The sequence below is a fragment of the Chroicocephalus ridibundus genome, chromosome 4, assembly GCF_963924245.1.
Source record: "Chroicocephalus ridibundus chromosome 4, bChrRid1.1, whole genome shotgun sequence".
NCBI lineage: Eukaryota > Metazoa > Chordata > Aves > Charadriiformes > Laridae > Chroicocephalus > Chroicocephalus ridibundus.
This window is the reverse complement of record NC_086287.1, coordinates 13,454,365-13,475,646: the sequence shown is the minus strand read 5'-3', so window position 1 is coordinate 13,475,646 and position 21,282 is coordinate 13,454,365. Positions and strand designations below refer to the sequence as shown.

The 21,282-nt window shown below is 42.7% G+C and overlaps 1 protein-coding gene across 2 annotated transcripts in view; it reads right to left on the bottom strand.

The window, feature by feature from the left end:
• DENND2B (DENN domain containing 2B) overlaps positions 1-21,282 on the bottom strand; it is a 181,042-nt gene that overhangs the window by 137,046 nt on the left and 22,714 nt on the right. The window contains exon 2 of one of the 2 annotated variants that reach the window (XM_063332623.1): positions 1,173-1,261. The gene's annotated coding sequence lies outside the window, so the exon portion shown is untranslated. Of the gene's footprint in view, positions 1-523; positions 670-1,172; positions 1,262-21,282 lie in introns of those variants that run through there. The other variant, XM_063332624.1, reaches the window with a different exon arrangement.

Genomic DNA, 21,282 nt, shown 5'->3' with positions numbered 1-21,282 from the left:
TAGCAGTGCATTCTCCAAACAATTGCTAAAGGATCCCAAGTGAGTGGAGGTTCCAAATCCTCTGCTTAATTACGGTGCAATTAATTTTCTCATTAAAGATGAATATAGGAGAATCCAAGAAGAAAGAAATGTCTTCTGAATTCTGTAACGCTTCTATAATCATTTTCTTGCATATAGGAGTAATTGTTGCATTGGTTTTAAAGTTTGGTGCTCTCTAGGTCCTAAATGACTTTTTCTGGGAATTAATTTGTTAGAAACATTTTATTAACACTTCTTGCAGTCTTTGCACAAGATTCAACAAAGAGCCAAAGTATCTTTTTTTTTTTTCCCAAAAATGCAGGATGTTTCCTCTTTCCCTAGCTAATAGAATCCAACTGTTGCCGCATGACATCATTCCCCAGAGCCAGGGAATCCAAGCTCACTCAGCCGCTCGGCTGGGAGTAAACACCACGAGGGGAAGAAAAAAAGAACCACCAAACTTTAAAATGTGAGGAAATAACATTAAAAAGGCAATTTTTGTTACCTGTAATTTGGAGCATTTCCCTTTCCACTCCATTCTCAGATTTGTATTTCCCAGACAAAACTGTCTTATTATCTGAGGCAATCAGAAAATCAGTCGTTTCGCGTCTAATACCTGCTGTGCTTCCCACAACTCCTTCATGTGACCTTTTGCAGCACTGATTCCAGCTAAAATGATTGCAGAGAACACAGACTGGCCGGGCCAGTTGTCATGGAGATATCTCTCTCTCTCTCTTCATACGCGCGCGCGCATACACACACACAGATTTAAACAATTCTGGGAGGCATCCACAAAACAGCATGCCTTTTCATCAGCAAAGTTTTTGAAGCATTCCACCCCTCCTCCAAGCCCTCCCTAGAGTCAGCCCAGGAAGCTGAGCTTCGGTCATGAATCGATTGTTGAAATTAGAGATATTGCCTTTTAAAAAAAGAAAACCACCACCGAACTTGTACTTTTTTTTCCCCAGGAAGGAACACAGAGCTGTTTGCTTGCCAAAGCTTTGAACTAAAAGAAAACCTATTGCATTCAAACCTGCGGGCTATTTGTCTTTGCCCAACTAGTTATGAATTTGATATCTGAAAGCACTAAGGCTTTGTTGAAATACAATCATGCTGATTACAAGAAACGCTGCTGGCATGGCCTGACTGCTTACCTTGCTGTTCTCCCAGTATCAAGCCAGTGACTTAATTAGCACAGGTATTCATTGTGGTCATTCAGGACTTCCTGTATTCTTTCATGTTTCTGTAATTAAGAAAAATGTGCAGGTCAGGAACATGCAACTAACAAACAAACAGAAAAAAAATCCCCCAGCCAAACATGACAAAACAGATACATTTGGAATTTTTCTCCTAGTGACTATAAGTTTATGCGCCTGTTACCCAAAACTCACTATCTCCCAGTTAAAGGACAAACCCATTTCAATGACGTTCATGAAAACTGATTAATTTACCATATACACTGGCACCATGGTTGCAAAACAAAACTTATTCCAAACATAAATACACACAACATTTTTTCCTTTGCAAAAAAATTCTAAATTAATCCCCATCAACGTCATATAGGAAAGCCTGGACTGATAAATCAAGAGAACAAAAAATACTTTTAAAAAAAGAAATAAAAAGAACATTTAGTAAGGGAATTCAGTAAAAGGTATTTAGACTCAGAACAGCAGTGTGCTCAAGGCTTTTATGCATGGAGAAATAGCTTGGAGACTTACTGTTCAGAGGATTTAACTGGAGTCGGTCATTCAAAGTTTTAAAACATCATAAAAGATACTAAAGGGACTGCATGAGACTGCTTTCCGCAATGAGTTGTATGAGCAATGGTCCCTCTAGTGGGCATAAAATTGCAAAGCTGACTATGTCATAACTAAGTAGGAAATCAATTTCTTTTTCTCTTATCAACCGCTTCATGATGCTGTCATGATATTTCACTCCTGCATTAAAAACTTAAAATAAAATTAGCATATGTAACCCTTTAAATATTATTTAGGGAGCTGAACACAAGAAAACGTGTATATTCATTACCTAATCAACACAGCTAGGTTTATAAACGAGGAGATCTAAAAGAGTTCCAATGCATTATTCTTCTGGTTGCGCTTGTAACATGATAGCAAAGGTGAGATTAAAAAAACCTAGACGTAAGATAGCTGAGATGTCTTATGGGAACACTCGTCTCTTCATATAACTATTATAAGATATAAAGTACACTGGACCATATTATTGACTGTACTTCTGAAAACACTACATTTAGTGAATGACAGAGCTCCCAGTGGATTGCACAGTTAAACCACCTCTCTATCAAAAACACTACCCAAAGGCATATACATGAGACATATTTTACACCGTTACCAAAAAAGGCATGCAGTCTATTCACATGTAGATGAATATAAGACGACAGCTACTCCAGCTGTCAAGAATCCAGAAGATGCTGAAATGACATCACATGAAATAGTTTTTCTAGACATGAAAGCACTATATGCTAATCTTGCAAGTTCACACTAAATTCCCTTAAGAATGCAGTAGGGAAGCTCAGCAGAACCATAGGAGACAAATAGTATCATAGAATGGTTCGGGTTGGAAGGGACCATAAAGATCATCTAGTTCCAACCCCCCTGCCATGGACAAGGACGCCTCCCACTAGACCAGGCTGCTCAAAGCCCCATCCAACCTGGCCTTGAACACTTCCAGGGACGGGGCATCCACAACTTCTCTGGGCAACCTGTTCCACTGTCTCACCACTCTCACAGTAAAGAGCTGCTTCCTAATACCTAATCTAAATCTATCCTCTTTCAGTTTAAAAACGTTACCCCTCATCCTATCACTACACTCCCTCATAAAAAGTCCCTCCCCATCTTTCCTGTAGGCCCCCTTTAAGTACTGGAAGGCTGCTATAAGGCCTCCCCAGAGCCTTCTCTTCTCCAGGCTGAAAAAGCCCAACTCTCTCAGCCTGTCTTCAAAGGCCAAGTGCTCCAGTCCTCTCATCATCTTTGTGGCCCTCCTCTAGACTCACTCCAACAGGCCTCTGAGCTGGACGCAGTTGTCCAGGTAGGGTCTCACAAGAGCAGGGTAGAGGGGCAGAATCACCTCCCTCGACCTGCTGGCCATGCTTTTTTTGATGCGGCTCAGCATACTGTTGGCTTTCTGGGCTGCAAGTGCACATTGCTTGCTCATCTTGAGCTTCCAATCACCCAACACCCCTAAGTTCTTCCTCAGGGCTGTTCTCAATCCATTCTCCACCCAGCCTGTATTTGTGCAGCACCTTGCATTTGGCCTTCTTGAATTTCCTGAGATTTGCACAGGCCCACCTCTCAAGCCTGTCAAGGTCCCTCTGGATGTCATCCCTCCTCTCCAGCCTGTTGACCGTTCCACACAGCTTGGTGTCATCAGCAAACTGGCTGAGAGTGCACTCAATCATAGAATCATTTAGGTTGCAAAAGACCCTTTGGATCATTGAGTCCAACCATCAACCCAATCCTACAAAGTTCTCCCCTACACCATATCCCCCAACACCACATCTAAACGAGTCTTAAACACATCTAGGGATGGTGACTCCACCACCTCCCTGGGCAGCCTATTCCAGTGTCTAACCACTCTTTCTGTGAAGAATTTTTTCCTAATGTCCAGCCTAAACCTACCCTGCTGCAGCTTGAACACATTCCCTCTTGTTCTATGAGAAGAGACCAGCACCAACCTCTCTACAATGTCCTTTCAAGTAGTTGTAGAGAGCGATGAGGTCTCCCCTCAGCCTCCTCTTCCTCAAACTAAACAGTCCCAGCTCCTTCAATCGCTCCTCATAAGAGTTATTCTCCAGGCCCTTCACCAGTTTCTTTGCCCTCCTCTGCACTCGCTCCAGCACCTCGATATCTCTCTCATATTGAGGGGCCCAGAACTGGACACAATACTCAAGGTGTGGCCTCACCAGTGTTGAGTACAGGGGGACAATCACCTCCCTACTTCTGCTGGTCACACTATTTCTAATACAAGCCAGGAGGCCATTGGCTTTCTTGGCCACCTGGGCACACTGCTGGCTCATGTTCAGGCGCTTGTCAATTAGAACCCCCAGGTCCTTTTCTGCTGGGCAGCTCTCCAGCCACACTTCCCCAAGCCTGTAGCGATGCATGGGGTTGTTGTGGCCCAAGTGCAGGACCCGGCACTTGGCCTTGTTGAAGCTCATACCATTAGCGTTGTTCCATACCCAAGTCTCTCTGTAGAGCCTCCCTATCCTCATGCAGATCAACACTCCTGCTTAACTTGGTGTCATCTGCAAACTTACTGATGATACACTCTATGTTATCAAGATCATCAATAAAGATGTTAAACAGAAATGGTCCCAACACTGAGCCCTGAGGAACACCACTTGTGACCGGCCGCCAGCTGGATTTAACTCCATTGACCACCACTCTTTGGGACCATCCATGCAGCTAGCGCTTGATCCAGCAGATCGTAATACCACTGTCCATGTTGCTGACAAAGACGTTAAACAGCACCAGTCCCAGTACGAACCCCTGAGGAACATCACTCATCACTGGTCTCCACTTGGACATAAGCTGTCAATCACAACTCTTTCAGTGCAACCATCCAGCCAATTTCTTATCCGCTGAGTGGTTCATTCATCAAATCCATGTCTCTCCAATTTAAAGACAAGGATGTTGTTCGGGACTGTGTCAAATGTTTTGCACAAGTCCAGGTAGATGATGTCAGTTGTTCTTCCCTTATCTGCCAATGCTGTAACCCTGTCATAGAAGGCCACCAAATTTGTCAGGGACAATTTGCCTTTAGTGAAGCCATGCTGACTGTCACCAATCACCTCCTTACATAAAAAATTATGACATGTTTTTGTCTTGAAAAGTTCCCTTTGGTGTATGACTGAGTTATACTCATCACATGCTGTATGCAGGCACAGTTTCAGCAGTGTAACTGGGGAAAGAGGGGGACTGGTAACTCCTCCCAAGAAAGGAATGTTTTACCCTACATCACTGCAAAGGGAGTGCTCAAAGACATGGAAGTAATAAAAGAAAAACAACCTAGGAATCGATCAATGGACAGACAAAATGGTTGATCAGTCTCAGATTTTCTATAGACCCCATTACTGGTAGCATGCGAGTATGTACCAACCATCTGCATCATGTCCCACCCCCGAGTTTATCACAAGGCTTTGTAGCACTTCATTAGGTGACCACATCTGCACATACAGCAAGGATCTCAGGGGAGCACGCAAGCTAGTATTTATAAACAATTGAAAAAGCTCTTTGCATTACACACACACTCAGTTACAGTTTAAAGTTCCAAGCAAAACAAATGAAGTCATTAAAATACATTATGTATGCACAAACATGTGCATACAAAAAAGCACAGTAATAACACTATGGCACAAGCTTTTGTCTCGGGCAGGTGACTACCGCAGAAGCACATTTCTGTTCTAAGCTTCATGAATACACTCCCAATCAACAACTTGCCAAAAAGTGAAATATTTTGCTCAGATTGGCTCCAGTGAAACAAGAGTCATTCCCACCTTTTACTTTCTTCTCATTGGGCTTTTCTGTGAGCATATAAACATATCAGAACAAAATTTAGGATCAGGACAGAGCTTAGCATCATAAACAGAGGACATGATGAACAGTTGATATTTGGTTAATTACAGCGTCATGGCTACACTGCGATCAAAAAGCATTAGAATACATACCCTCATCCCCTGCAGAAGACAGATAATCCATTACTCACACATTGCTGATGTTTAGTTTCTTATTACCAATACACTTCCCATTTCTGACTGGTTGAACACATTCCTTCCTATGCTCTGTGGTCAGAAGCGCAGGATGCAGAAACCACGTGACACACGCAGGAGCGGACACGCACTGAAAAGGATGAGTGTGCAGTGAGAGAGTCCTCACCGGGGCACACCTGGCGTCTCTGCCCTTCAGACTGGAAAGGGAAATATGAGCCGCTTTCTCCACAAACTGCATGGTCTGAGATTCTTTACTGAATGCTTTCCAAATCAAGCAGCCATTATCAGCAACAGGAAAGGAAACAAAAATCAGATTTGCTCCTAAATGGCTCATGAAATTTTATCACTTTCTGTAGGTAAAAACGCATCATCTACTTTGGGATTTAAAAAGACAAAACTAGAGATGAGCTACAGACTAAGCTGCCCACAACAACAGCACAAATCTTTGGTAGGTGTAAACAGAGATTAATCACTGCACGAACTTCAGTAACATTTTCCTTTGCATTTTTTAAATAAAATGAAGTTCCACATAAAAATACTCTTGTAAAATGATTTATGATTTTTCCCCCTCCTGAAATAACTTTCTGACCTTCAAAAGGGCTTCTGCCCCTTTCCATAGAAGATGGTCACCTTATTTCTCTCTCTCTCATGTCATCTCTCCACCACAGTTACTGACCATCTTTCCAACGACCTCAACAGATATGTATCTGTTTGGACTTAGATAAATTTAAGACTCAACAGCAAAAAGTGAAGCTTGAGTACCCTTTCACAGCACATTTTTAACCCAATACCACGGAAAGGCAAGTGCCTGCAGCTCCTGCTGACCTCACTGGGAAAGGCAGAGAGCTAGGCAGCAGCACTTCCTCATCACCAGGCAGTGACTTGCAGAGGTATGGAAATAAGGGAAAAGTCCCCAACCAGCTCACAATAGTAGTGCATGTATGCACTACAAAAACTGCTCCTGGTGCTTCATTTAGAGGCCTAGCACTCAGTACTTTGCATAGGGCATTCTGTGACTACCAGGTGGGACGAGATTATGACATCCAGGGCAGCAGCCACCATACCCCTCGAAGCAGCATCACACCACTGAATTCTTTGAATTAACAGTCCAGAGCACTGGCCTTTATTGTTAGCACTCCAACACAACAGCATAAGAGCACAGCAATAAAACAAGTAGCACAAGATAACATCTCTGACCCCAAAAGCATCGTTCTACACTAAAGCGAATAAAACTTCCACTGACTTCAGTGACATTAACTTCAATTTTACCGCACTGCATCATGTTTTGCTGGGGTTGTGGTACCATAGTAAGTAGTACATAAGTATATCATAGCCCTGCAAACAATAGCAAAGGAGCTGGCCCAACATACACGTTCCCTGGTTGCAATGGGACACAGGTGTAGGTCTAAGATCACTCAGCAATGAGCTTGCTTTCTTCCCCCATTTCAGCATCAGATCTTACCCATGGAGTATTTCCACAACTCTCTCTTCTAGCAGGAGAATTAAAAGTTTCCATGACCTCTTTAGTAGCCCAACGAGGATCATGTTTGAAGCACTGTACCAATTTCACTAACCCAGAAAAAGAAAAATGTGTCTGTATATATATATATACACACACACACTATACGTATATAGGAAATTACTAATCATAGCTGTGCACTCTTTGAGATGCTGCCAATCCCTTTATAGTCCTATATCCCATTTCAGTTTGATCTTATTCTGCAAATGAAAGCCTGCCATACTTGGGTCTGACCCTGACATCTCAACTGTGTGCAAGACAAAAACTTTAGACAAAAGTTGCTACATGATTCAGTGAAGATAAGAGGATATCTGTACCTGGGGGCTCATGACAAGAAGTTGACACACTTTTGACTCCTGTGTAAACACTCATTCGGAAATAAAGTGCCTTAACTTTGTGGCTATTATTTTTTTAGGCCCCAATTCAGCAAAGCACTTAAAACACTGACTTCAAAAGAACTTAAAAATATGCCAAACATGTGCTATAATATTTTACCAAAGTGATGCTTTAGTAATGTTGTGTATTTCAGAAGGGAGAGATGGAAAGAGTTTTTATTTGGCAATTAAAGCTTTAAGAAGTTGTTTGCTGATATAACTGGGACACATTCCCCATGCTAAACCCACTAATGAGGTCGAAAATCTGCTGAGCAATAAGCTGAATAATTCCTTAACAGAACAACTTTAAACCAGAACAGTGTGGAATTAACTCATGTAAATGCCTGGTTTGAGAATTATCCATACCTATGGTCTGATTCATGACAGGAGACATATATTACAGCTTACTCTGCCAGGAAAGCGGTGCAAAGCCAAATAAGCCATACAAACTGGCTCTGGGCCCAGGCAGCCAATTCAGCCAGCCCTCAACATCCCAGTGCTGCAAATTGTGTCAGATGGCACCAGGCCAAGGCACAAGCCAAGCTAGAGGGATAACCAAAAGGTGGGACCCTCATGTAAGAAAGTCCTTCTGCTCCTTAACTCTCCAGAGCCAGCCCTGTCTGCAACCCATCTGCACTCCAGTCAACACCCTTCCTGTGCATGGCTGTGTTGTATCCCAGGCATGCCTGAAAAGGAAAGACAGGAAGCTGTAGGACCACAACTGATGGAGGGAGGAAGCCCCCAAGGGGAGAGTATTTGTCCTCTCTGGACAAAACAAGAAAATTTTGCCATTTATAGGTGTTAGTGTCTTCCTATACATTTTTTTTTTAATGCATATATCCCCATCAAGCGTGGATTTACGTCCCAAAAAGAAGGGCAAATGAGACAAGCAGGCTTCCTCTGGGAATTAGCCATACCAGGAGATATGTCAATGAGTTGCTTGAAATTCCATAGGAATTCTGATTTGACCCTACATGAATGCAAGATACTCGGTTTGTCTTAGTTCACTACTGTTTCTTTTAAGTAAGAGCCAAAGGACAAGTTTCTGTTGCCCTTGTTCACAGTATACATCCTGCGACACGAGATGCTACACGTGGGACTAGAAGGCAATTTAAAAAACAGATCTCCTCACACCTGGAATTGCAATGCAAGCAGGACACACATGAATATAACTCTGCGAGGACTGAGTCTTGTATGCATCTGAGCAACTGCTGCAAATCTTTCACTTAATGGGAACAGAGGGGCAAGATCCTTCTCAGAGCACATAAATGATAAGAATACAGAACCTTTAAGCCAAATCCCCACCTGAAGAGGCACTTTTCAAATTGTTGTCAAGGTAGCCCTTCCTGTACTTGCATTCAGGTAGTCAGACAAAGATGATGCTGTCAAGAACCATCTCTACTGTTATATTGGCTCTATGGAGCTAATAAGGGGAAGAGGTCCTCTTAGCAAAGCAATGGGCATGACGACAGGTACATTCAATAATGCAGTGCTCGTTTCTGAACCAGAATATGGGTGGTGGTTTGATTTTTTGCATTTTTCCCTCACTGCAAAAGAGCTCTTACTTTAAACCCCAAATGGAAAATAAGAGGGCCTAAGGCTGAGCACCCAGTAAGATATCACCTTGTTTACAGAAGAAAAATCACAACCAATATCACTGTGCACTCTTTGAACTTCTAAATAAGTAAATAAATAGATAAATAATGACAACATGTTTCGTGATTCCTTTCGATTGCCAACTATGAAAGTTCACGGGAAGTTTATGCAGCCACTCCGACTGGATAGGTCTTATCTTCCAAAGCCTATTAGCCAAGAGACTCTAAGAAGAAAGTGTCAGCCTGATGTTCCTTTGGACAAAAAGCAATAACTTATCTGTGTGCTAATTTCTGCAGTTGGCTTCCTTTATTTTAGTCATTACTTGAACCTCCAAGTTGACCTGGAGACCCTGTGAACTGCTGGTAACATGCTGGGGGATGCCTGTGAGCCCCACTTAGGATCTCTGGGGAGGAAGGGTACTGTGAGCACTACTCCCATCACCATACCTCATGGAAACCAAAGCCAGTGACAGCATGTGTTTTCTTAGGCATATCAATTTGTCTTTCATATTGCCATAGTCATCACAGCAGGCAGATTTTTCAAGCCACAGACAATAAAGCTATTTTCTTCTCTATTTTGGATGGAGCAGATAAATATAATACTGATTTGCGTAGGCACAGCTCCTTTCATTTTTTCATTCGTAGCGCTGAGCATGCTTTACAAAGCCGGGAAAATGGCACTCCTGCATGGCTGCTTGGAACAAAGGAGTTAAGTGACTTTGTGCAAGAGGCTGCACAGTGGCCCCTCAGAAACAGTGTGTGACCGACAAGGTTCTGACCACCAGACTCTGCTGCCTCCCCTGAAATCATAGTTAGGTTTCAGTCAAAGTCAGCTGAACTCCAAGGGGTACCGGAACTTTCTTCTTCTTCCTGGAAAACAATTTGGGCATGGGAAACAGCTAAAATTAAGCTTTCTTTCTAGCTCATTTCCAGTGCCACAGAGGAAATGAAAGTCAGCGACAGTGGAGTGACTAGGATGAGCTTGTGCAAAACAGAAGAAATCCAAAACCAGACCATGCAGACAGTTCAAAAACAGCTTGGGACCTCTGTTAGTTTCTTAGTAACTCAGGGCTTCCTGGGTTTAGCAATGGAGCGTGGTACAGAGATGCCCAAATGAGCCACAATCACCATAATTCCAGAACTGGAAGCAGCAAAGCCCCAACAGCACACAGCAGTGCATGAATAAGCACAGCCATATTTTTTCGGGAAGGAGGTCGTGCCTCCACACAGCGCCCCACTGTGTTGTGAGGCCATGCAGACCTCCTGGAGCCAGCTCCAGGGCTCTCTGTCCTGAGCTCCATTGTGCAGCACAGACATCCCCTGAGCAACATACTGCAGACCACAGAGGAAGCCAGCCCCAGCGCTGGGAATTCAGATCCCAGCACCCGAGCTCCAGATGAATGCCTTAAAAGCAAGGTCATTCCTCTTCCTCTGATTCTGTGCACTCTTCCAAACAGAGCTGGGGGAAGCCCCTAAAAACATCCCCACATCCAAGGAAGGGCTCTCCCAACACCCCCTTTTAGGCTGCTAGGGAATCACACACCTACCTGTCTCCTCTTCACCACTAACAGTAGAGACTATTATTTAAGAAAAAAAAAATGAAAGTACACGTTCACTTTACTCTCATCAAAACAGATGTCTCAGAGATAAGATTTTGCCTCTTGCCATGAAAAAGCATGATTTCTTCTTTTAATTAAAGTATTTCCCATTTTAGAGACAAAAGAAAAGCAAGAATTGACATTTTTTTACATCAAACTGAAAAGGGTGGAACTTGGGAAAGTACCAGTGCTTTTCTTCCAAGTCTGGGAAAACTATACAGCTTATATAGGCCAGGACACTGTTACGGATATTTTTCCTGTAAAACACTGGATAAGGTCCATGTAGTCACATGATGATCCCCATTGCGATGTACGTTGCTTTAAGGGGATGGACAGCTCTCTGGAACTGCTGCTGCTTGCTGTTCATACTATGAAAATGGTGAAATCCCACAACACAGGCTGAGTGTTAGCCATTCAGTGCGCAAAGACCACACACCAGAAAGTTTGCAAAAGACCTTGCAGCCAGCAAAGAAGTGCTAGCAAAAGCTCTGATAAAAGTCTTGGTTTCTAACCAAACCCTAACCTGGCCTGCAATAGCACGAGCACTGAACACGGCGCCAACACCTCCATTTAAACACCCAGTAGGACCAGACTTCTAAAGGCACTGACCATTCCCAATTAATCACACAGAGTTATGCTGAGATTTAAACATGTAACTTACAGCTGTTACCCTTGCAGTTGGGCGTGGGTATGCTCACTGCAAACACAAGTTAGTGCCTACAATGCTGGAAGCAGCTTATGGAAAGTCTGAACTGTAAGATTCAAATCATTTGGAGCATGCATCACAACTTGCTTTGGGGAAAATTCCCCATTCAAGAACAGACATGCTGATTACGACTCCAGTTTTCTAATTTCCTGACATGTGAAAGTCTCATCAGTAAACATGAAAGCTGTGTGCTTACTGAAAGCATAAAGCAACATCCTCAGTTTGCCAGAAAGAACTGAAAGGCCTTTTTTTTCCCCCCACATATGCATAGGGTTGAAACCCTCTACTCTGCTTCCTGCGCAGTGTGGAGGGACCTAACAGGGTGTCAGAAGAATCAAATGTTGTTCTTGATTTTGACACCATCCAGTCACATGACCTTGGATAGCTTTCTTCACCTAGTAACACAATACCTGTTTGGCTTTCTGAAGCACTGAGAAAATAAGTTGCAACCTCACCATAAACTTCAAACAATATGAACCTTTGATCACGTTATACAATTCTGTACATTAATCAGCCTCCAAGGCTGTTTCCAGTTTCTTAACCTGCTTCGCATCTATGCATTTTTTGATACTCCCTCCAGCCTGAAAAAGGCCAAACACAAACAGGATTTCTTTATCATCCCTACCACTGAAATAAGAAGGTTTCCTCATGATTTACACAGTCCCAGAGTACAACAAATACAAATGCTGTCTTGAGCCAGTGAAAGATTTAGAGCCTGATTTTTCCTGCCTGTGTATGATGCACTCAGAATTTTGCACAATTTTTCTTAGATTTTGTATCTGGTTACACCCTAAAATATTTGCATTGGAAGATTAAAAAAAAAAAAAAGAAAAACAAAACCCCACAAAACTATGTTGTGGGCCATTTTTTAAATCACTTCCATCCAGCTGCATTCAAAATAAGCTGCACTGCACCTGTCTTGCAAGAACCTCCACAATGGTTAAAAATTCCATACGAAGCCTCATGTTTTATCACTAGTTTCATCTCTGGTTTACCAGGGTGTGAGCCTGGAGCAACTCTTAGCAATTCTAATACCTCACCTTCTCTAGAGTGGCTCCCAAGTGCAATTCACGTGGCTTGTGAACCAACTGTAAAATAAAACAGGAGCTCGCAACCCCAGTTCCTAGACATCCAAGAGACTTAAGGAAAGCTAGCACACCACCACAATATAAAAGAAGACAGTTGTAAAACACAGTGCCATTTTGCAACCATTTGGAGTGGCACTTCAATACTTTAGGAAATAGAACCCTCCCCTGCAATTCAGCATGACCCACAGGTAACAAACAACTTCCTGCTTTCTGTCTTGGTTTCCTTATGTCTAAAGAGCTGATAATAACTAAATCAATTAGAAATACTGTTAGTGTAAATTTATTAAACTTCATAAGTTGGCCATAGGCTGCTGTAAGGAAAGCATTGCTGTATTAAGAAAGAGGCTGACTATACCTCCTTTAATTTAACCAGATTCCCACTAAGTCCATATAGGAGGCTGTACTAACATAATCCTCAGAAACATTTTCACTATACAATTTTAAAATCACAAACTGGGCTAGGGAATGGAAAAGAAGTGTCACGCACTGTCATGCACACACAGTCAACTGCTCAAACGCTGTCTCCTCGATGAAAGTGCAAGCCCATTAACAGGAGAAGGTGATAAAAAACCCACATGCAGCACAGAGCACCTCTAAAAGCCAAAACAACAACAACAGGCATTTGAGGTAGAGTGGAGCAGACCGCTATGACTCATAGGCTATAAGTCTAGTCAGTGAAAAATCTGGCAGAAGTGTGCTGTTTGACTATGTCTGTACATTCCCAAGAGATTTATAGCTGCTTATTAAATCATCTGTTCCTGTTAAAACCAAAGAAACTGTATATGTTTCACTGGATTTTACATCTGCTAGAAAGACCCATTAACTATTAATACAGAGTAGAGGTTTTCCTACTTGGTGAGCCATTCAAAAGATTTTAAGACTTTACTTGTGACAGAAAGTAAAATCTACACAAGGGGCAGACTGCAGAGGGATCGGAAACCTGCTGAATCAGGATGGGTCTCCCTAACTGGCATCTCTGGCCTGCCTGGCTAATCTTCAAAACCAGATGGGTCTTTTGAGTGACAGTTTCTGCAGAAGACAGGAAAGGAAAAAAGTTCTTTCTACCGAGGAAAGTTCTGTTGAGGAAATAGTTATGTCTTCAAGAAAATGACCACTGTGGCTTGAGACAGGGTTTGTGGAGCAGATTCATGGAGTGTGGTGACACACAGGCACATGCTGGTGGCAGAGGACCTGTCAAATTGTGAGGAGCAGGCAGTGGTATTGGCCAATTAACTTTCTTCACACAAAAGTTGCTAAGCTTGGGAGCCAGAGGGAAAACACTAGCCCTGAAGTTTCATCTCAAAACCCAAGGGAAGAGGAAAAGGAGCTGGGCACAGCCCTGCTCCACATATGAACACTGCTGGTTGAGCACTGGTTAATTTGCAGAAGAGCGAGAGAGAGAAGGATGGGTAGGGCTGTAATTTCAATCCACCCTGTTCAGCTAAGCAAGCTATTTCGTTATCTCAGAATGCTCCTTAGAGCATCTCCGCCCCTACCCTTCACACACATTATCTATTGAAAAAAAACCTGCACAAAGAACTTTCCTTCTCCCATCTCCCCTCAGTCTTACTTTTTGTTCTTTTTTCACCCTTGGGCACATCCACAGCTTAGCTCTCCAAGATAGCCATCTCTTAATGGTAATGTACAAAGAGGTTATTAAATAGAAGCCATTTGCTGAGGCATATATGGGCTGAATGTCTCGAATTCCCAGAAGGTAGGAAAGTTTTACATATTCTAAATTAACCCCTTAAATATAAACAAAAATCCAGGCACATTTGCCAAACATCTGAGAAAGTAGAAATACTGTATCCATGGCTACTTCAGTGCTGACACTGGAAGAGAGACACAGAAAATGCCCTTCTGAGTCTGACCAGCAGTGCATCCAGCTCAATGCTCTGCCTTCAAAGGCAGCGCAAGACAATGCTAGTCAGGGCAAGCCCAGGAACCTAGCTGCTTTCTGGCCATTTTTCTTTGTCCGTCTGAGACTGCAGGCAGAGCAGACAGGTGAGCAGAGTTGAAAAGCAGCAAGATTTGCAAAATTTTGCTAACAGTGCATTTGTTACTCTTGCTGTCACAATGAAATCCTATTAAGTCTGTGAAGTGAAACATGACAGAAAGCCATCTCTGAACTGCCGTACTTAGCTGAAAAGTCGGCAACTTGGTACTTTGAGAGCACAATAATAAAATCAAGACCCACACCAGCTTACGCATGCAGAATGCCCAAAGCCTGCAAGCTGAGCACCATCATGCCCGTGGGTGCAGCCGTGGCAGATTTGCCAGCACACACTGGATGGGGGGACAAGAAGGGATGGGTTGTTCAGCACATTTCTCTCTCATGTTTTTGAATTGCTGCCTTGTAAAAGTCAATTTGCTAAAAAACATGACAAGATAACGGTAGGTCCTGCTGAATCTGCACAGCTATGCTATGCCAAACTGATTTCTGTAGTAAATCATGTGTGTTCTCAAAACACAAAGGCAGGGCTGTACAGCTCTGTGAACTGGTTTGTACCGTACATTTATTTTTTGCCAAAAATGGCAAAATGTTTTTTCTCTTTCATATCTCTATTGAGCTGTCTTCACTTTAGCACGCTGAATCAATACAGAAGGAACACACACACATGGTGAATCTGATCTCCCAGCAATCTCTATGAAAACTTGAGGCAGTATAGCTATGCTCGATAGGTTGCAGTCAGTCTCCTACCCTACAGCTGCATACAGCCCAACTGTCACCAGCTTCCTACCCTTCACAGTAACTAATTTTCTGGGATGTCAATTGCTCATCGACATGTTGAGGCTGATTTAGTGCCTTTCCTCTTAAAAAAAAAAAAAGCTATAAACAACATTGTGGGGAAAAAAAAAAAAGAATTATGACAATATCCATACCCAACACAGTAACAGCACATCTCAGCCTATTCAGGGTGAGACATCATGACTAAGGCATATCATCCCTGCAGCACACTGCCTAGCAGGCTTTGAACTGGTCACATATTACAAGTCTCAGATGGTGGAATGGAAAATTAAGAGCACTATTCAATCCTGAATAATCATCTTCATATCTTTTGATTTGTCTCTCCTTCCTTAACAGGAAGCAGCTATGCTAGTTAACATAACTTTCTTGCTTCGTGTCAACTTTGTCCCCTGCGCCATGTGCCCGGCAACACCATAACTCACAATCAATAAGCTTAAAGCAAACGTGAATCTGGGCCAACTCACTCCAGATCAACACCACCACATCAGTGGATGTCACCCACACACACAAACACTTCCCCACTGATCCAGCCACATAATAAGTTTCTTCTTTGCATTGCGAAAGAGAGCTAAGCACTGCTAGGGAAGAGGAGTGATCATTGTATTTCACAAGCACAAGAAGCACTTTTTGCTGTCCAGTCTTACCAGAGGAAACACCATATGAGAACAGTTGTGAGAACCACAGCAGCCCTCCAGACCAGCGTGAAACCTGAGTCAGCCCATAGGCAGCCTGCTGAAGTCAGTGCTTAGCTTTCAAACCCATGCTCAAGTATTTGGCTAACCTGGGACCATTTTCAAGTGTGGGATGCAGAATCCCACTCAATGGTTGCTCCAATGACAGACTACAAAAGTATTCTTCATATATAATAACGCAGTAATTTATGGGGGTGAGTTCTCCCTTAACCAGAACCTCAGACTCATCTGTTCTTCACAAGAAATTGTTTCTTAAGGAGTGTTGCTCTGCTCCTCATCTGCAAATACTGTGAAAACAGCTCCCAGCTGCAATAGGAAATGGTTTGCACTGATTGAAAGTATTTCTGAAACGCCACCAATCCTACTCAAAAAAAAAAAAACAAAAACAAAAAACCACACACACAAAACCAGCCACACAACCAAAAAAAACCCAAAACCAAAAAACACCAGTAACAACAACAAAACCCAAGAGAATTTGATAGTTTTATTCTGCATCTTTGCTGAGAAGTAAGGATCTTTGTTTTCTCTTTCAAACCATCCTATTATTCACACAGCGAATTACAGACCTAACCAATTCTATAAATGGTTGTTCCCTGAACTCATGGTTTAAGTTTAGGTCAAAGGAAGATCATTCACATGTGAAGCATGACTCTTCTCTGGCAAAGTAAACCCATTCTGATTCCCGACAATGTTATATTTAGCTTATTTTAACTGTCCTTATCTGCTGCCCCTTTTCCTCAAAATCATTGAGCAGCAGATGTCAGAAGAAAAAGACTCTGCAATCTTCAGTTAGAAAGAAAAGTCACTTAGAGGCAAGCCAGGAGCCAGGCACTGCCATGCGGATTCTTACCCGGCTTGTGCTGCCCACCTGCAAGCAGGCATCACATCAGTGCAAGTGCAGTCTGTTGGCTGCTGGTGAGAGTGTGGGCAGAATAAGACCTCCCAAAGACTAAATTTCAATTTTAACATGGTACCACCAACCTACCCTAAGTTACATAGAAATCTTAATGCCTCAGTGCAGGATTATAACACTTGTTTGTCTACTTCATGGGTTACATAAAGACTAGTTATTTATAAACCAGATTGTTACTGTTTGTAGATGCCTAATGCTCTTCCAATGCCCATAAAGCTGTGACTACTACCTGTAGACTGAGATCATTGATGAAACAACTAATGCCCTGTAAAAGTTTTTTTAAAAACAAAACACACACACACATTAGGCAATACAAGGTTAAATTTGTAACCTTAAGGTAATGCAAGGTAAACCATGCTAGCTTTCTACAAAGGCACAGCACCTACTGAATAGGCTGCTTTGTGAAGTAGGTAGTATCTGGTTTTGAAGTCACAGTTCATGCCTACGATTAGCCAATGTTTTAGATGCCCAAGTACCTGTTTGCATCTGTTAATCAGGTGCCGAAATGACTGATAAGAAACTTTACCCACAGACACTTGAAGGCAAGAGATTGTTCCTGTCGTTAATCTGTCCACAAAAAACGCAAACACCACACCAGCTGCTGGGCTCTAAAGCTGACCCAGAGCATACAGCCAGTTAAATATAGACAGCACCCTGGTAATCTGCCCGATTTTAAAGCTGTAATGAAGCAGTCAAATAACAGGCTGTCCAAAAACCACACAGCAGAGTGACAAGCTGCACTCCACTGATTTGGTTATTATTGATGCAAAGACTTTCTTCCTGCATGCCTTACTGTCTGAATCAACAGGCAAGTTTCTATGAAACTTCAAATCCTGGAAGGGTTTTTTAGGGCAAGGGGTTGGGGGAGGGTTGGATGGATTTTTTTATTTTTATTTTTTTTTTTAAACAGTTCAATGCTTCCAACCTGTTTGCATTGTACCAAATAAAACTGGATAGGCATTGAAAGGTGCCAAGGACCAATCAAACCTTCAAGGGTCTGAAAATGAAACCTCAAAACACTTTGTTCCCAATTAAAAACCTTGGAAGCAAATTAGACAAACCTCGTCTGGTTGGCTGGTGGGGAAAAACAAACAAACAAACAAAAAAACACCAACAAAGCCTCAATGCACAATCACATCTGAATTCCCGCAAAGCTCTGCTGTGACAAGCAGGTAAAACACCACTGGTCACCTTCACTGCAGTTACTGGAACAGGAGCAAAGTGGAGAGCATGGTCATAAGGCTGTATTATCCTGATGCAGGAGAAAGCTTCCATTTTATGAGTTACCACCTCATTTTAAGTGGAAGACAAAAGCAGTAGGAGATTCTCTCTGAGAAGCTATTCCTTTTCTCCTCTTTTTTTTTTCCTCCCTTTCCTTCTAGAGAAAGTATTCTTTAGACAAATTGCATACAGTATGTGCAATCCTCCTGCTTGGAAAATTTTTTGTCTGATATTAAAATCAAATACAAAACAAACAAAAAATCCATTTTTGATGGGTTTGCTTGTCATGCCAAGGCCCACAGCTTCCATCCTCTGGTATTTACTGAAATATTTGTTTATTTACACAGGGCTGGAATTCTGGACTACCAGGTTCTCTTCTGGCAAGATCTTTTGCCATTCTAAGAGATGGCAGCAATATTAAATGTATTTCCAGTGACATCAGTAAGAAAGTAACTGTACTGTAAATAATAACAGTTACACAAAGGTGTAGGTTTGACCATCCCTTGTAGATACTCATCCATATTAAGGATAATGAAAGATATCACTTCACTCCTACCCCGAGACAATGTGCTGGTTCCTTTCCATTTGTTGAATGCAATTGCTTCACCGCTCCAGGTAGATGCAATTTTCTCCTGTCGTGCCTATTAGCTCACTGGGAGAGAGGTTGAGTCACAGTCTCATCTCCTGCTCTCCCTCTGACACCACACCAGTGGACAATGAGAATAAAAAGAAACTCGTACTACTGGGTTTAAGTACTTCAATGCCTTGAGACAGGTCCTTGACATGTTGTGAGATGACCTAAAGAAATCACAAAGTTTTAAGTATAAATAAAGGTTGAATTCCTTCTATTAGCTTTACCGATTTCAAGCCTTTGGGACTCATGTTTACAAGCTTCCCCATGTAGCTATAAAAGCCAGAGAAGGTCAATAATCACTGAACTCCAGGAACCTGGGCCTTAAAAGAAGGAAGAAAAAAAACCTAAACTAATATATAAAAAAATCCCACATTAAAATCGGTGGAGTTGACAAGAGTAAGAAAGAAAACAGTTTTTTTCCTTTTGCATTTATCACCCACTATCTCACACACAATCACGCTGTAAGAGCACGCTGTGACAAAACACTCCTAGCTCTCACTTTAAATGTCCTTAGCCACTGTAATTGAATACAGAGCAAACACCAACTGCTTCACTTGCCAGCAAAACACAGCAGCGTATGGACCACAACATGGCAGCCTTTACAGGATGCATAAAGATGAAGAAGAGTGAAGAGAAATCAACCAGACTGGAATTTGAATACTGGAAGACCAGACCAGCTCACCCTGACCCAAATGGTTGCAATGCTGCATTTAATGACACAAATGAGAGACATTTGATGACCATTTGCAGTTTCAATGATAGCTTTCTCTCCCTGCTTGAAAGCTGAAAACTACTTCTTGCAGAATGCCGCCACCCTGTTGAGGGTGTGACACAGCTGTAGTCTCCCTGGGGAGACAGGGATTCAGGATGTGACAAACCCCATGTTCTGACACCATGTCCTACCTACTGAAGGTCTACTCTTCCCTGCCCCACACCTGCTGTGTTTGGGAAATCAGAGGAATTCATACCCCAAAAATGGCACTTCTGGAGATGAAAAACAAGAACAACTTACAAGGGACCTACCAACCCAGGACATGAGGTTTCACACCATTAAAACTTTCTGGTATCTTCTTGAAGCAAGTAGCAGCATATTCATCTTCACATCAGGCTTTTCTCAGCAGGTTATGGTGTTTGAGAACATGTTCTTCCATTTACTAAGTCTATTTGTAACCCTCTTTGTAGCCATTCCTGCAATTATTGTTTCCACATGAATCATTACGTGCTGCCTACACTTCAGCTTCACTCCCCAAAAATATCAGCGGTTACTACAAAAACGCATGCTACCAAAGACCTTTCTTCCACATCAAATTGCAAGCAAGCAAGCTGCATGTGCTCCTGACCTCAACAACCTGATCAGGACTTTCGAAAATAAACACACAGGAACCCCACATGCAGTAACTTTGTCCCAGTCCCCAGGGAACATGTGTGTACAAGTCATAATCCTGGGGGACCAGGGCGCGTTTGATGTTCTGTTCTCTGGAGAGGCCCCATGCTACAGATGGCAGCTGTGTGAAAGGATACTCTTGAGGCATGGATCAGCCTATGAATATTTCTCCTTGGTTGTATAGCTGCCTTTGAACTCTCTCATAATTGCACCAGCCTTGTGCACACATGTTCGTTGCCTGAACTGTGGGTGGGAGATGCATCTGGCAGCAGCTCTATGCAAATCTTGTAAGGCTTAATTCTCAAGACCACTGAAGTCAACGTGGGCCTTTCCACAGGCTTCTCCAAGCTTGGGACCAGACCCACCTTTCTTCATTTTAAAGGACATCAGAACCACACTGAATATTTTCAGGCAAGTGTAGAGTCACCAGGCTAATGCTGAGAGACCAGGAGAGTGACCTGCTCAGCCAGCTTCTTCCACAAGATCTCAAGGCACACCATATTCACTGCACTCGGCTTTCTTCTCCTTCTCATTGGCTCAAGAACAAATTAGACAGAAACTGGCCACGAATAATCCTAGGATGGAAATTAGAAAAACGTTTCTAAGCACTGGACTAGCAGAGTACTGTAACAGTTTTCCAACAAGCAGAACCACAGGGTCAAAATGGTACCTGCTGCGTAATTTAAAATGGATACGTCCACCTCCCAATAGCAAGGCATTGGTTCTGACTGCCCAGTAGGACCTTTCTAGGGCTGTTGATACCGAAGGCACCACTGAGCTGCTGTGGGGCAGACAGGTAACCTCCCCCACAGCAGGGACCTGATTTCATGGCGCCCCAAGGCCTTCCTTCCAGGACAGCTCAAGAGCACTGCGTATCCAATGCCCAACAAGAGAAAACTGCAGGAGAGAGACACTGTTTCCTGAGCTCATGTTACTTGGAAATACCAGTCTCTGGGAATTTGCCATATGTGAATGAAGCCAGTGTTGGAGCTGGTATCAGAGAGTGGAAAGGCCACCTAAGGGGTGGTGCTTGGGTCAGCAGATTACACTTCTCCCTCCCCAG